Raw genomic sequence first — 7979 nt, forward strand, 5'->3', positions numbered from 1 at the left:
TTATATATGCGTGTGTGTATGTGTTGTATGTATTTATATAAAACCACACATATGTGCGTGAAGACACACACAATGGACTTTCAAGGCTGTTTAAAAACAATATCCTCTTTTGATCTCTTGCTTAACCATTATTGGTTCCGGTGGCCTTCCAGGAGAGCCTTTGTGTTGCCACTACTTTGCAGTAGAAAGTGCAGAGTGATGACGCAGGACTGTGTCCAGGCCTAGATCCGTGTACCAAACTTGCACTGACATACTGGAGTTTGAGACACAGATCGAGAGCAGTATGTAGCCTTTATTTTATGGCAATGTAAGGATTGCGCAGCATTTGTATGCATAAGACTAAGGACTTTTGCAAATTCTTCACAGCAATATATTATTTACTAGAAAAAAGTGTGAAAACAACGAACGCACTATTTATAGTAAACCCATTTTAATTTAACAAGATGTTTCTATTGACTAATCAAAATAATCCTAAAACTACTGTGAGTCTCCAGCACTCAAACAATTCTTTTTGTCACAAATTGTGGACCATATTCTCCTTCATATCATTGCTGGAAACTCCCATTGATGTCAGTAGCAGCTTTCTTTCTTCATTAGTAATTTCCATTATCTATTTACTCAGGCCTATGCTTGAGGGAGTGATGCGGGATTTGTAAAGATCTGTATCCTAAGGTGAAAATGTACCTAAATTATGATTTGTAGATAATTTATGTATATTATTTTAATATATGTATGTGTGCCCAGATCCTGAGTGATGGGCGCAGGATACAAATCTATAAATAAATACAATTTAAGAATATTATTGGTGATTTACATACTTTTACCATTCAATTAAGGGTCTAAAGCAGCAATCTTTACTCAAGCAAAAATCCCATTGGCTCTTCTGGGATTTTTCCCTGAGCAGAAATTATTTAATTAGGCCTCAGTTGCTTTCATAATGGTATTTATAAGAAATTGGTGTTTCCCTTTCAGTTATCAGACTTGTAAACAGCCTCGTATAAGACTTCACATATATTTAGGCTTAGCCAAGGCATGCCCATTTCTTCACCTAGACAATGCTGTTCAACTGAGAGAGGACAAAGTTATCAAAGGGTTACATCACTGGTGAAATTAAATGTACTAGGGACAAGAGGAATCCGTTTGGAAAAGTTTTCTATTTACTTGTACACCATCACTGTCACTGTATTTGGATAGCCAGAAATACTTATTACAACAATACTCTCAAAGCTCCAACTAAAATGAAAGGAGCCATTTAAAAAAGGCTTTCAGTCCATAAGGATTACCATCCCTTGTTAGCTGTCTGAGTGGTGTTTTGTGGACAGATAGATGGCATTTTTCTTCAAACCCAGTTGAAGAAAAAATATCCGTGGCCATGGTATCACCCATTTTTCAAATAAGGTCAAATACAAATTTTAATTATAAACTGTGGGCGAGGTCCACAAAGTTAGGGTCCTTAAGGCCCAGTGGATCTTTCACCGATAAAAATGGGAGCTTTGTACAAAGATTGAGGGTAGACAGTGGCCCTTATATAGGAACTGAACTTTGTTAGTAAAGTCATGGTTGCATTCGGTATCACTGAATAGGGAAGGGGGGGGGGAAGGCAGGGCATTTTTAGGACTACCAATTTTTCTGTATTTTGCCATTTGTGCATGTAATTACCTGATTTGGTTCACACAGTTGTCTTAACTGCACAAAATAGCTGCACAGTTGTGCACCTAAAACAACAGAATGTTGTCATCAGGTTCTATAAGTAAGACCACATTGGGATGAATGGAGTGACTCGCTTCTTTTGAAGCTGTTGTTTCAGGCTGTCTGCAGATTCAGGAAGATAGTTCTGCACTAGTTACTCTCTGTTCAATGTTTGGAAGGTTTTCTTTACAACACTGAGAACTATGACTTCCTTTTTTCTTGTGGTGTGTGGGGTGTTTTTTGAATGAAAGCTTGCACTCTGCAGAATGTGAATGGGGGAGGGGGGAGGGAAGGACCTGACAAATATGTCAGGCAGGCTGGATTCATATATTTCTCACCTAATAATAAAGGGTTGAGAATTGCCATTGACTGATACACAAAGCTGCCATGACATCACTGGGTCTTCTACGTGTGGCACTATGACCTTAATCCAGCAAAGCACTTAAGCATGTGCTTTATTTTAAACAGATGAATAGCCTGATTGAGTTCTGTGGGATGACTCATGCTTAAAGGTAAGCACATGCTTAAATATTTTTCTGAACTGACGCCTCTGCCAGGAGAGGGCTAAGCATCTGACACTAGATCAAGACCATCCTGGAAACATATATTTTGTATATAGAAAACAAATGTTGCATTCTTATGTTCCCCTGAAATAGGAGAGAGAGAGAGAGAGTGTGTGTGTGTGTGTGTGTGTGTGTATATATATATATATATACACACTCTCTCTCTCTCTCTCTCTCATATGTGTGCATATGTATGTATGTGTTTTGGTCTGTGTGTCAGAGATGCCCTTGGTCAAGAATATACTTTACACTCTCGTATAAATTATTCTCCTAATCTTTACAGTGCCTCTCTGTTTTTATAATTCCTGTATATCAGTAGCATATTTAAACCCTACATGGATCTATTTAAAAGGTGTTAAATATATTGTAAATTCAAGAACATACAACAAGGGTGCGATTTCCAATGAGAGTATGGCACTTAGCTCTTTTGGGTACTTTTGATAATCCCTCCCCAAGTAAATAAAAGCAGATGAATAAAGTCATTGAATAAATCTTGCCTTAATTTTCTTACTAGATCTGGAGAAAAAATGTTAATTGGTTGCTGCAGTGAATTTTTAATTAATTTTTTTTAACTGAAAACAAAAGTTTTTTGGTTTCCTCTTACTCTCCTCTCCTTTCTCTCCCCTCACCCCCCCCCCTCTTTTCCAGTGGAAAATTTTTGTTGCTGGAAACAATTTTTAGATGCAATAAAAATGAAATATTTCAACTAATATTTTTTTGTTGTGGGGGGGAGGGAATGCCATTTTCCATTGCAAAATGTTTAGGGCCATATACTGCCTCCATGTATGGGTCGAATTCTGCCCTTGATGGTGCAATTCAATTTACTTCAGTGGATGCAACTCTGATTCATGTAACTGCCATTGATATCTATGGGAATTCTGCCACAGACTGATGCATGTAGTCTGCAGCCACACTTGTAACCACCGTTCTAGCTCACAAAGGTAAGAAACGAATGCTGAGTGATACTGAACACTGAAATGTTAAGTGGATGATCAGTACATTGTTTAGTATACATGCTTGGATTGTTTTATATTTCTATATGCATTTCCTTGTTTTTATATTTATAAAAAGAAACACTTAAAAATAAAAGCAATGTATTATTATTAATTGCATGTATTTATACAGTACCCAAAGTGTGCTATGCTCTTTCATAGATTTGCCAAGGCTGTCATGTAATCTGAGAGTCTTCCAAATGCCAAAAAGCCACATATGTATATCATAGGAACAAGGGAAAATATGAATGAGAGAAATGAGATGATATTTTTATAGTACATTCTTCCCACAACACACTTGTACATCTGTTACACATTTAGATCAATATTTTTATTTTAGCAAATAAGCATCTAGATCTTCAGTAACATTAAAGGGGAAATATTAAAGGAACTATGTTAACTAGTTTTGGGATTCATGTTTCCAGTTTGTGAACAGAAAGAAGGCTTTACAATACCTAGTATGAATATAAATGCTTTCAGGGTTGTGTTAAAAATTAAATGAAAAAATATTTTTATTATTATGATTTATTTATTATACAAACATTGTTTTGCATGATTATGAATCTAAACGGCAGCAGCAGTAGCATGGCTTTAGGGCATGTGATCCAGAAACTGAAACAGACTAGTCTGTCTATGTCTGTTTTAATTACCCAAGCTGAGTGAAATGCAAAAAAGGAAACAAACAGAATAAATTGGAAGAAAGAAATTGGATTTCTAAAATATTTCAACAATCTATGGTGTTTTAATAGTAGAGATTTTTTGTTTGGTTTTGGTTTATCTTGAGGGGGTACCTTTAACAAAGATTCTAAATGACTAGCCGCTGCACATGTTGGCCCCAATCCAACACAGCTCTCAAACATGTGAATAACTTTAAGGATGTGACTAGTCCCAGTGGGTCTGATTCTCCATTGTCCTGTACGTTGTCCTGCCATTTATATCAATGCAAAGTGAGGGCAAAGCTACCACTCTGATTTTTGTAACGTTCTACACCCACTTTGCTCTAGTAAATGGTTGCACAAGGTGCAGGGCATCAGAGAATTAGGCCTGTTGGCTTCAATAGGATTACTCATGTGTGTGAAGTTATACATGATCTTAAATGCCTTGCTGGATCAGGGACTTTATGCAGAACAATAGGCCTATTCCTCTCAATAGGTGAGATCCTGCCCCATTGAAGTCAAGGACAAAAATCCCATTGACTTCAGTGGGGACAGGATTTCACCCAATAGGACTAGAGTAAATCAAACAGAATTTGGCTCATGGTACGTTCACCATGAATACAATGATAGATTGGGAGCATTTTGTGTAACCATCACTAAAAGCTGCCCCCCCCTTTTCAGATAGGAGTATTTTGTATTTGTGAGGTTAGGGCAGCGAACACCCATCCTGCCATTGGTACAATTTGGGGGGTTGGAAATGCAATTCTGTATGGTATATTGGCAGTAGACCCTTGGATGGCTGAGTATATACAAGTACCTATTTCTGCTATTTAATTTTTGATAGATTCTATACATATGTTATTTCTTTATATTAAATAAATGCATGCTCCTCCCTTACTTAATATGGGCTTGTATTCTAGAACCAAAATGCCCGTTAAACCTAATAATAATAATAAAAAAAAAATCCAGAACAAGCAGCCACAGGGGACAGTGTCTGTGTCCACAGTTTTATAATATCCTGTTTTAAGAACAAATAAGGTAAGGAATCTTAATTGTGTGTTGCAGCAAAAGCAAATACAAGAAATATACAATGTAGCATTTTATAGCCACCTTTTCATAGCCTCAAAATGTAATTTACAAAACAAAATTTACATCCTTTATTGTTTTCTATTTCCCCCCCCACCCCACAAAGCTGAAAAAAGCATTTAAACCCTACATTGTGTAAAATCCAGGGGTTTGATATATACTAAACATAGGCATTAGAATGAAAGGTCATATATGTAATACAAATATTATACAATTTTAATTTTATATGCTGCTCTTTGTGTATAATATAACACAATACTTTACAGGGGGACTTTCTGGGAACCATTTTGAGAGCTCGTCCCAGTAACGTAGGATTGGGGATTTTTAGTCTTTCCTCATAATGGTGTTTTACAGGGTTCTCCAAAGTCCTCACTGGAAGTTCTTAGCTGAGCAATAAACTGCCTAGACTGCTGAAGGAAATGGTTATTAATGATATTCCTCTGCCCTCTGTAGGACAACTGCCTGCACTGAACTCTTTTGCTTCAGGGGGAATAATACTGGATCATGGAGTAAAGCAACAAACGCACGACACCTTCGTTGTTGCCTGGCAAAGACGTTTCTGCATTCTAATTAGATATCACGTCTGGATTAATTTTATAGCATTTAAAAGCAGATAAGCAGTGGGGAGAGTTTTTGTTGACTGGAAGAAGGAGGGGATGAGAGAGAATCACGCTGAATTTGTCTCTTAGCTAGAAGTGGATCTGCTTTGGATTGGTGTTTGTAACTTGAACCTACCATTGTAAGGGACAGAATCCAAATACTGAATGTGAATAAACTGAAATTTAGGGTCACTCAGATTTCAGCCCTCTAAATGTTTCATAGTTGGGATTCTAAGGCAAATCGTTATAGACATGAAATTTAGATCCTGATCGGGAATTTTGGTTTGAGGTTTTGTAAGGGTCTGCCTGTGCACACCCCAGTGCAAGATAGGGAATGTATATTTAAAAAAAAAAAACACCCAAAAGATGACCCTTGAATATGTAATACAAAGAGTGAGAAAATAATTTACATGATCCCATCTATTAAGCAGCTTTTTTATTTTTTACAAAAATAAAATGAAAGTGTGGTGTTGATTTTCTTAAGCATTTAAAATGTTTATGGTAATATTTAGCACTTACATAATCATAATACTTAGCTCTTTGTAGAGCTAGGTTATTATAGAGTGCTTCTCAGCATCAAAGCACTTCCAATATTAATTAATTCTCACAACCACTCTGGGGGCTATGTATGGTTCATGATTCCCATTTTATTGATGGAGGAAGTGAGAGAGAGAGAGGCAGGTTAAGTGACTTGCTCCAGGTTACACAGCAAGTCTGAGTCAAAGCTAGAATTTGCTCACAACTTCCCCAGTTTTGTTTGCTTATGTTGTTCACGTATAATAATAAGTTGACAGTGGTTCCTGCTTATTATATAGTAACCATATTCTGTGGTACATGAACTCAGAGGTCAAAGGCCAAGGTGTTTATATCAAACATGGGGCCTTATACTGCAACTCTTAGATGAATTCACTCCATGGGCCTGTTGTGTAAATAAGGGTTGTAGGACTGAGTGCAATATGAGCCTAGGATATAACTATTATTGAATTAACAGGAACTGACCTCAAGTTCAACTTCCAAATGGAAAAAGCAAGACAATTTTTTTTTTTAATAATTGGTTTTATAAGAATGGCTGCTTCAAGTTCCTTCTCCACTTCATCAAAGTGTTAATTACATTGGGCCAAATTCTCAGCTAATGTAAATTGAAGTCAATGGAGCTCTGAGAATTTACCCAAGATGAGAATCTGGCCCATTGCCCAGGAACACATTTGTGCAAGCATGTGCACACACAAAAGGTAGAACCCTATTTACCTGAATGGAAGAGGTACCATGGAATTTGGTTAGATAACAGATTTTGTTTTTCATAAAAGTGATGTATGTGAGGGATACATAACCTAAATAAGGATAATGTGTGTGTCCTGGGGGGTGGGGGTGAGAAGAGTTGCATAAGAGAGGTTTTATTATGTATAAACACCAGAAAAACATTCTATTTACATAGGTTTACATACATGCTTAAACAATCATACGTTCTTTCACCTCCACCCACACATCCTTCTCCCCTGCGTTAATGCTCACACTGATTCCCCCATTATACTTCACGTTAGTTACCCTCACCCCAACACACCCTCACATACCAGGCCCTGCCTCACCCGACTTATCCATACAAAAGTCCCAACCACTCAGCCTCTCCTTATACCCACAACCCCTTTTCACCTACCCTTATATACCCACACATAACCTCCCCACCACACCCTCTTACCCTCCCCTTACACCTCTTTTCCCCTTCACCTCCCCTTATACCTCTGGCCCTCACTCCTCCATCCCCCCCTTATATCAACACCTCCTGCTCACCTCTCCTTCTAGTGATACCCCCTTACACCCACATCCCCTTCACCTCAGCTAGTACCCACATCCCCTCCCCTCCCGATACCCACACCCCTCCATCTCCCTTACACCGACCCGTTCACCTCAGCAGATACCTGCCCCCCTCTATGCCCCTTACACCCACAGCCCCTTCACCTCACGTGATACCCACACGCTCTTCAACCCCCCTATAACTACACTCCTCTCCCCTCTCCCTATACTGATACCACCTTATACCCACACCCTCTTCAACACCCCTATAACCACACACCCCCTCCCCTCATACCAATACCCTTTCTACCTGCCCCTCCATGCCCCTTCTACCCACACCCTCTCCCCTATACCGATACCCCCTTATATTCCCACCATCTTCAATCCCCCTATAACCACACCCCTCCCCTCCCGTTACCCCTATAAACCCAGACCCCTTATACCACCCCTTCACCTCACCTTATACTCACACCCCCTCTGTCCCTCCTTATACCCACACCCTCTTCAACCCCCCTATAACCACCCCCCTCCTACTGATACCCCCGTATATCCACCCCCCATACCCACCCCTTCACCTCCCCGATACCCCCTAGTGCTCACCCC

The sequence above is a fragment of the Trachemys scripta genome, chromosome 18 (genome assembly GCF_013100865.1).
Source record: "Trachemys scripta elegans isolate TJP31775 chromosome 18, CAS_Tse_1.0, whole genome shotgun sequence".
Taxonomy (NCBI): domain Eukaryota; kingdom Metazoa; phylum Chordata; order Testudines; family Emydidae; genus Trachemys; species Trachemys scripta.